Source organism: Rhyacophila brunnea, unplaced genomic scaffold, assembly GCF_057557595.1.
Source record: "Rhyacophila brunnea isolate RB1 unplaced genomic scaffold, BYU_Rbru_1.0 scaffold_13, whole genome shotgun sequence".
Classification (NCBI taxonomy): Eukaryota; Metazoa; Arthropoda; class Insecta; order Trichoptera; family Rhyacophilidae; genus Rhyacophila; species Rhyacophila brunnea.
The window spans coordinates 32,305,839-32,316,256 of record NW_028232785.1 but is presented as its reverse complement, the minus strand read 5'-3'; positions in this window follow the sequence as shown (position 1 = coordinate 32,316,256).

The following is a 10,418-nucleotide window of genomic DNA, read 5'->3' as shown; positions in this document are numbered from 1 at the left end:
ATGGGATTTTCACCACGAGCCATTTTGTTTATTTTATAAATGAGTTGAATAGGTAGGTAGATACTGAGTTTCGAACACCTTTTCTCATTAGTACCAGCGACCTTAAACTCTTCATAATAAACTGAATCATTTTGGATCAAAATATCGATTAGACTTTCGAAAGACAATTTATTTTATATAGAAAACTTTGAATTAAACTACCAGTATATATAGAAATAGGTAGGTACCTAAACTTTGTATATAATGACGGTATCATTAAAAATTGAGCCAACTGGTTGGAAACAAAATGTATTAATTAACAGAAAAGGTTTAACAAGACTGCATTTTTTGTCTAGTTTACTTCCGTTGTTTTTGGACGTCACGTCCTTGATGACCAGCAATGACACGTGTAGATTTGCGAAATATATTTGAATTATAGGTTGGTACATGCTTACATAATTAATTTATCAAAATATTTTTGCCAGTCACTCTCAAGTTTTGAAAGTTGTAAAGTACAGTATATATAGCTATAGTATATTATATGGTAGGTATTTTTTAATGTATCTGAAACCGTGGTCTCGTCAAATTGACCATTGAAGTAGAGATGACATTTTAATTAGTTTTAGTGGTATATATTTTGATAGGAATGTAGGTATACACCTTTCTCAGATAGGTAGGTATTAAATTCATGAAAGGATGATAAAAATTACTGTATAAGGAGCAGCATTCTAGCGCTGCCTAGGGGCGGCATTTTGTCTAGGGATGTCACTTAAATCGACACTCCTGTTGGACAATAAGAAAAACTGCTTCAATATAAGCGCCCGCGATGGCCGAGTAGTAATGCATCCGCGTGGTAAGTCGAGAGTCTCGGGTTCAAATCCTGGGTCTGGCAAAATATTCACATATTGATTTTCAATGTGTGTTTGAATCCAGAGGATGCACCTTTTGGTTGGGAGAAGTGGTTAACATCAATTTCGCGTAAAAATTAATTTTATGAAACCTCTTTGTGAGAAGGCCAAGATCTTCACCGGGATGTAGAGCCAATTAATAATAACAATATAGTAGGTATTCAAACTTTTTAATTATAAAGTATTATGTGATTATTATGTTAATTGGATTATTTATAATGAAAGAATAATATACAATAGTAATACCAATTTTTATTATCCAAACCCTATAATATAACAGGGCTGCAAACTACATTTTCAAAACAAAAATATAAAAAAAAGTCAATATACCTAAAATATATTTTTTTAATACTGAATTTAAAAACATCTAAAACAAACCCATCGCGAGACCTCATAAGTTCCGTCACCATGGACGACCCTTCCTTTCCCTGCAGCGATGCTACAAAAGAGATCTACGCGCTGCTCGTCTCACATATCGCGAGACGTGGCGATGGACCTAGGTAGGCAGAACGAAATAAATTGTTTTTGCACTATGGCCCAACACTGGGTAATCAATGACATGGAGAAGTACGTAGAAAACAGCAATGATCAGTAAGTATACAAAATTTTATTTTATATTTATGAGCAAATCCAATATTAATATATCTAGTTAAGTTTTTTTATCAAATTTCTAAATGAAATAATAGAACATAAAACTAATACAATCCTAATTTACATGTCAGCATATTTTTAAGTGGGTAACTATGAAAATATACATGTACACGATTCGATAAATTGGTGTGGTTAATTTCCAACTTCTAATAATTTAAAAAAAATAATTCTGGTCTTAAAGTCGTTTGTCACCAGTATGTGTCATTTTATGTATTTTGAGATCACTATTTGCGATGAACTTTTTAAAACACACTTTGCATTGACGTGGTTTTTCACCAGTATGTGTCATTTTATACGTTTTTAAATGATAAATTCGCAGAAATTTTTAAAACAGACATCGCATTGATGTGGTTTTTCATCAGTATGTGTCATTTTATGTAATTTCAGTTGTACATTTGTGACAAACTGTTTCAAACACACATCGCATTGATGTGGTTTTTCACCAGTGTGCGTCATTTTATGTCTTTTGAGAGCACCAATAACCGGAAATTTTTCAAAACACATATCGCATTGATGTGGTTTTTCAACAGTATGAGTCATTTTATGATATTTTAGAGCATTAACTTGTCTGAATTTTTTAAAACACACATCTCACTGATGTGGTTTTTCACCAGTATGTGTCATTTTATGTCTTTTGAGTTCACTATTGTTGATGATTTTTTTACAACACACATCGCATTGATGTGGTTTTTCACCCGTATGTGTCATTTTATGGATTTTGAGTTTACTATTTTATTTGAGATGAACTTTTTAGAACACACATCGCATTGATGTGGTTTATCACCACTATGTGTCATTTTATGTGTTTTTAAATGTGCAATTTGCAGAAATTTTTTAAAACACACATCGCATTGATGTGGTTTTTCACCAGTGTGTATCTTTTTATGTATATTGAGATATTTATTTTCAGTGAATTTTTTAAAACACACATCGCAATGATGTGGTTTTTCAGCAATATGGGTAATTTTATGTCTTCTTAAATTACCAATTTGCAGAAAATTTTTAAAACAAACATCGCATTGATGTGGTTTTTCACCAGTATGAGTCATTATATGACCTTTAAGATGAGAAATTAGAGAGAATTGTTTAGAACACACATTACAATGATGTGGTTTTTCACCAGTATGTGTCATTTTATGTTTTTTGAGATCACAAATTTGCTGGAAATTCTTTAAACAAACATCGCATTGATGTCGTTTTTCACCAGTGTGAGTCATTTTATGTATTTTGAGAGTGCCAATCTGCTGGAAATTCTTTAAACATACATCGCATTGATTTGGTTTTTTACCAGTATGGATAATATTATGTCTTTTCAGTATATTATTTGCGATGAACTTTTTAAAACACACATCGCATTGATATGGTTTTTCACCAGTGTGTATCATTTTATGTTTTTTAAGGTTACTCATTTGCAGAAAATTTTTAAAACACACATCACACTGATGTGGTTTTTTACCAATATGTGTTTTATACAACTTAGGATGCTGAGACTTCGTGCATGAAATGTAGTGATGATTTAGATGTTTTACGGTTTCAAACACTCCACAACAATTGTTACAAATAAAGTTACGTGGAAAATATGTAACTCTTCTCAACTTAATTCGAACCTCTTTTGGCAAATATAATTTCTGAAATTCATGTTTGATGTTCTGTTCATCAATGGTTATTTCCGAATGCTGCAACATCATTTTAATGTTTTTATTGATTGCATGTGCTATTTTGTTGTTACTCGGGTCATTATCAACAGAAAATTTTTTAACGATGTCCAATGGTTTACTCTTACGTACTGCAAAACATTTCTGGGTAGAAATCTACAAAAAGAAATATCAATAAAATATACTTAATATGTTCCAATGTTTCCTAATATAGCACTGATACCATGTCGTTTGTTAAGTGTTTTTCTGTCAAATCGATACGTTACACTGCGCTCACTCGTTGATATTTATATATATATATATATATTTTAATTGTGGTGAACATTACAAATTATTAATATAAGACGTTCACAACATGACATTTAGAAGAAAATAAATATTAATAAAAGAGTATTACATATATATTAAAGAAAAAAAAAGATGACCATTAAAACGGTAGAATTAGAGTAGACATAAATTTTTTTAAATAATAAGGAAGTCACCGAATGAGCTCAGCAGACCCTATTTTAAGAATGCCCACATATACTCATCCTGACGCAGGTAAAATATGACAATATCTGATGTGATTTGGTTGTACAAACTTATTGCCCTCCCAATTGCCATTACCAATGGCAGGTTAGTTGTGCACCTTGGGAGAACAAATTGTGGATGCCCTCGATTCTTAAGATAATTGTCAGACACAAATGAATCCCACGAAGAATGCCAGTTTTCATTTACGCTGCGTGTAAGCCGGAAAAAATATGTAGCTTCTCGGGAAAGCACTTAAAAACGATAATCGTAAGGGCGAATATTCACTTTGTGTTATGAATAAAAGGCGAATGTGACATATTAGGCCTTTTAAAATAAAATCTGTCCTAAAGTAGTGGTAAGTGTTATGTTGTACGAAACGGGCGAATATAGGATATTCGCTCTTTCTGCATATCGACCTACATATCAATGTGACTATTGTTAAATCAAAATTGTCAAGTTCGCCCAACGTCATTATCATTCGTGTCATTTTATTATTGACAAAGCTTATTGGCGGGATTGTTTTTAGAAGTTTCCTCAGTGTAATTTATGGCTCGATGACATTGAGCTACTTTACAAGCTGCTTGTCGACGAATTTAAAAGCGGGCGAGTCAGCTAATGCGATTGTGATGATGACACACAAAACTTTCCACTCGCTCAGAAGCCAACAAGCTAGTGATTAGAAACCATCATTTATGGTACTATTTTGACAGGATGTATTAAATAGTTCGTTTTTTTACCGGCTGGTTAACCACTATCGCTCTACTGCGCAGACGCAGATCGGCCCACACGCCAGCGTGTACCCAGCGTGTAAAGTGGCCCGGCATTCAACTTTTCTCGATAGACTGCTGACAATCTGCTTGTTAGCTTTTTCGATGATGACACTCGACGAGTTTACAACCAGATTATAAATTCGCCAACAAGCAGCTTGTAAAGTAGCTCAATGTCATCGAGCCATTAGTGATAAAAGAATGTTTAAGTTGACAACTTGTTAAACATTAGTTTGAAATATAGTTATTTGCTTCATCTACTAATTGAACAGCATTTGTATTTAATATTAAGTATTCATCGAGTGATACAACATACTTTAGCTCAAAATGGGCGAGATTTAAGTTTTCTTGTTTAATTTTTCGTGTTGTACAGTTGTTAAGCAATTTTGGTTTCGTTATGTAATATTGTAATTTAACATTGATATATTAATATTGTTTGCATATGTGAGTCGTATAGAATCATGTAGAACTGTGCACTATTCATCGTTTCGAGAAAATGACGAAAAACGCTTTGTTGGATTTTTAAGTTTAATAAAAGCATAAAATATTTTTCTACTTTTATAAATTAGAAATACACAACAGAATTTACGTATGTCAGAATTCTGATTGTTGTAAATAATTAAATATACATGTTTTAAAAGTGAATAGTGCTACATTTGATACTCACATAGTATACAGTTCTGTCTTTGTTACCAAGGTTGTGTAACGTTCTGTATTTGATCCCAAACAATTGTGGATGACGTCACTAAGAAGTAGTTCAAATTTACCAGTGCAGTACATCATTATAATAAAAATATTGTATTTTTTTTATTTATTGATTTCAATTTTAATAGGTATCTACATAAAATTTATAATACTTTAATTTTAAATTGATTAAATATTGTGGGTATTAAAAAAAAACCATGAAACCATAAACATACAGGGAGACAGAGATATTATTGTATGACATATTTTATAATAAAGAAAATAGGACATATTTTCCAATATATTAGGTATTAAGAATAATAACGGAGTAAAATCTATACTATAAGTTTATTTAGAATGTCATATTGTATTTTACCTAAGTTCACGTCCCCCGAATCTCGTAAATTATTCCGGGAGTTATTTTCATCAAAAGTTTTTTTTATAGAATTGGAGAGTACCTAGGTAAAGTTTACCATTGTGGCCCATAATGCTTAGTTAATAATTTATTCAAAAACTTCTTTCACTTGGCAACCTTTTTGCAACTGTAAATGGACGAATCGTATCAATGTTATTATTTTTCTTGTATAATATTCTTTAGTTTCCCGTAGTCTGATCGATATAAATTCTCTACCTGGACTAAAACATTCCCCTAACGTTTTGAACGCTTCATATTTCTTTTCTTAATATGTCATCGATAAGAAAAAAGGAATGAAATAAGCAGTTCACAGAAAATAAATAAAAAATTTAAGAAAACAAACAAAAAGTGAACAAAAACAATCCAAATAATTATAGAAACTATTCTTGTTGGTGGAGAGGGGGGACATTGTTTTAATCTAGTTTTAATAATATAAATAAAATTTCATAAAAACAATTGTACTAAAATCCACTTTATTCAATGAATCAGGAGCGGTTTATCCTTATAGGAAAATTTTCAACTGAGGTTTCATTCTTCCGAGGATGAAAAAGAATTAACACTATAGTTTAAACTTGGACAAATAAAATAAAATTAGAATATTTAATAAGTAATATTTTCAAAACATTTGATGTAGGTACGCCTATGGATTTTACACGCACTGACCTGCCAACTTTGTCGATTTTTGCCTGTCATTTTTCAGGATTTTTGTTTCTCTTGCAACCTTTGTTTATTATTACTGGTGTTGGTTGGTACTCCATGAGTGGACTAGCCATCAGTATTTATATGTTTTGGTAAAAAAACCATAAAAAACTCAACTTTAAACACGGCATGTCAACAGTCACAACTGAACGATATGTATGAGCGGGCATATTGTGACGTCACTTAGGGCAACTCTGTGATTGGTCGAAACCGAACAGTTCTACTTGTGTTTCCAAAGACGTGAACAGTTCTAACTTTGATACCAAGCCCTATTTTCTTTCACGATTTTATAGCACACAGATATGATTTTAATTCGAATATTATATTGCTAGTCATACATTATGATCCGAAGAATAATGTGGCATACTTAGTTCAATTTCGACATATATGCGACAGTTCTACTTTTGATACTATACGACTCATGTATACATAACATACCTACTTATTAATAGTATATTCATTCTTTTTATCACTTCCTTCTTTCTACTTTCTTTCTTTCTGACACGCTTAAAATTACGAAAAAGTGATACCTACTCGTTATTTTATTGTATTTCAGATTGTCGGCGATTTTACCTGAGAAATCTTCAGAAATCCAATCCAACCAAGTAATTGCTGTCTCAAGTAGAGTTGAGTATTTCCCGAAAAAATCTCAATCTCGAGATTTTCCGAAATGATAAAATTTTGAATTCTCGAGATTCGGACTTCCAGAACAGAATTCTCGGGAATTCTCGAGATATCAGGAAATTTAAAAAAAACCTGTAAAAATCCTATAATCAGTGTAAAAACAGACAAATTATAAATAAATATTATTTATTTTATTCATGTAAGACAAACAAAATAAAAATACGAAAACAAAAATAATTAAAAACATTACCTACTTATTAAAATGGAATTTCAAAACACAGACTGGCAATCGCTGCGTCTGGCAATCGCATACGATTTGGAGATACAAAATACCCTGATGTTGCAAAAATTGCGCTCATTTGGAGTCGACGTTGGCTTATTAGTCTTAAATGCCCCGACCAGTCTTTAACGTTTTGTGTTTTCTGTCCACTTTTTCATATATTATATAGAAAATCGATTTTTTAAATATTTGATAATAAAGAAAACCCGAATCCCGAGAAAAGATTGTCGAGATCAGGGATTTCCCGAGATGTTATAAACTTCTTTTCTCGAGATTCGGGATTGAAAATTTCTCGAGAATTCCTGGAACCCAACTCTAGTCTCAAATGATCACTTTTGTCGAAGTGCTGAAAACTATTTGATTTTGGATAAGAAAACAGGGAGCTTTGTGTCCGCATTTATTTGTTATGAACGTGGGGAGAAATATCGTTATAAAAGTAAATTAAAAAATCATTTGATTAATAAGCTTTTGAAAATACACCTTAAGATAAAATACCGGAAATGGAAAGAAAAAAACAGCTGAGTGCCACTGGAAAAGAGTATAAAACTGCGACGGCAAATGTTGTTCAACATAGGAAACGATTTAATTTTTCTGCAGAAAACATTTGCAGTGACAGATTTTTAGAGAAAGAAAAGGACATGATTTTTGGGGAATTTTGTAAACTCTGTGAAAACGATGGCAACCAAGATGAACAGAGACAATATAATTCAGAACCACCTATTGAAAACCCCAAAAGGCAGCGTGTAAACATTTTTTTACACAACTTTATTCATTTTGTATCTCCAGTCCAGTTAATTTATCCTTACTTAATAAAAAATAATCTGATGTTCCATAATTATTTTGATTAGGTATAATATGCCTTTTAAGGACAAAACACTCTTAATTTTTACTAGAATATGAATTTTATTTAATTTAACTTTCACTATTATATTGTTTTGTCTTGTAAAAGTTTAAATAAAATGAATACGTGTATTAATTAAGGCTCTAAGTACCAAAAACAAAAAAACTGACATTTTTATAGAAAAGTGTTCTACATACTAACGCCAATAACTTTAGCTATGGTCTAAGTGCATCAAGCAAGTCAAAAAAATACAGCAAAATATTTAAACCTGTCGACGTTGTAAGTCCGTTGGCCTTTTTTATTTATAATGGTGTAAATAGCACTTCAGTGGTCAACCTCATTCAATATAAAATGGTTGACGATGGTGTGTTGACACTTGCGAGTTCTTAATACCTAAAATTATAGAAGCTGCCGTGATTGCTTCACACTGTAAAACCACATTTTTCAAAAGGTCTGCTTCATAAAATTTTACTGCAATGACTCGGTATTTTGTATCTACAGGCAATACTACTTTTTGGTACTTAGAGCCTTAATTAATACACGTATTCAAATATTATTAACGTAATAAAATTACTTTCCTTATAATTATTCCGTAGTAAACCCACACACTCAAGGGCGAACGTGCAACTGTTTCATATTTTTAACACACATAAAGGGCGAATATCCATTTAAAATGATTTTTCTGACCTTTTTATACAAGTTTGTACATTTTTTTTATATCATCAAGACAGTAGATCCTCCAAGCTTTATTATGTATTTGTTAGAAATTTATAATCATCCATAGATAATTAATAAATAAATGTCAAAAGTTAAAAATTCTCCTCCTGTAAAATAGCATTTTGGTTGATTCGGCCTTTTTACAAAACACCGACGAATATACACCCTCCAAAAAATTAAAACAGGAAAAATCACACCAAATCGAAATGTAATATTTTAGTTGTCAAACTTAACGTGGTAAAACACATTTAGGGTGTTATTTCCTAAATTAATATCATGCGAAAGTTAATTTTCTGCTGAAATGATACGCTATTTAAAGATATAAATTATAATTTAAATTATATTTGCACACAATAAACGGCTTTTACTACGCATTTTTTTGAATGGTTTTTTTGCTCTCCTGAAAAGTTGATAATTTAGAGTTAGTGTGTTAATCCATGGGGTAGTCGATGTATCGATTTTATTTTCTTACGAAATAATCGTGCTTATTACATATTTTAATACCACCTACTCATGAATTTTTGTGCGTATATTATATTTTTGCAAAAATTAATATGTGTTGTAGATAATCTTTTAATTGCCTTGCTATCTATTTACTATATAAGTAAGTATGTTCTATATAAGTGCGTACTTATTACGAGAGAAAAAATCTAATTTAACATCTGCGACATAATGCGAATAAAATTACAGTTATAAATTAGCTTTAGTTTACAAAATTTAGCTAATGATATCGAATAATTTGTTTACAAATTATTATTTATTCTTAACTTTAATTGTAGACATTTTAGTTTACTTACATTTTATCTTACAAGACCGTTCGTTCTTCCTGAAAGAAACTCATCCATAGTTCACTCTGAGTGGCTATAAGTCGCTCAGACTGTACTATGGGACTCACTACATAATCATTATAGCTTTGTTTAGAAGTAGGCCGCGTAATTTTATGCAAAAATCGATATTTACGATCGGACTGAAAAGTTGTGACGTCACAAATTTATCGCAAGAAATGCCGTCTGAAGACGTGCATTTTGTAGCCATGACGTAATACGGCTAAGTGTCGTTTATAAAATATGGCTTTAGCATTTGTAGAAGGTAAGTACCTTACCGCTTCCATATCAAATTTGGCAAAATGAATCTCTTCCAGTATAGCTCCATCTTTAAATAGGTTTTTTAACTCACGACCTTTTTTCTGTCGATGAGTGAATTGTAATTCTAATAGAACGAACTCACGAACTTCTAATAGCCTTTTCAGCATCAGAGGTTTTATCAAACTTAAAGCATGAGTCGCAAATGGCTTTCTTTGATTAGTGGAATTTTAATTTAAATTGACTATTAAATACATTTATTATTTTAGTATAACAATATTTTTTCAGGCAACAAACTCTTCTCTAGGCAATTCTCCTTATACAATTCAAACATTTTGACGACGTTGAGATCGCTGAGCAGGTATTCGAAGTTTGTTTTTTTACGACAGTAATGCGATGGCACTTCGCAAATGAATTAATATGCTCAACAATATATTTAGGTATGCACTTCTTCATCTTTCTTAATTGCTGGAGCGTGTTTTCCTTGTTTGTCGTCTTGGCCATCATTTAATTCATTTCTCCTTTTTAAAACGTTTCTTATAAAAAAATCCGAAATGTTGAATGTCCCAAGGAAAATTTCTTGTCTTGTTCCTTCTTGACATACTT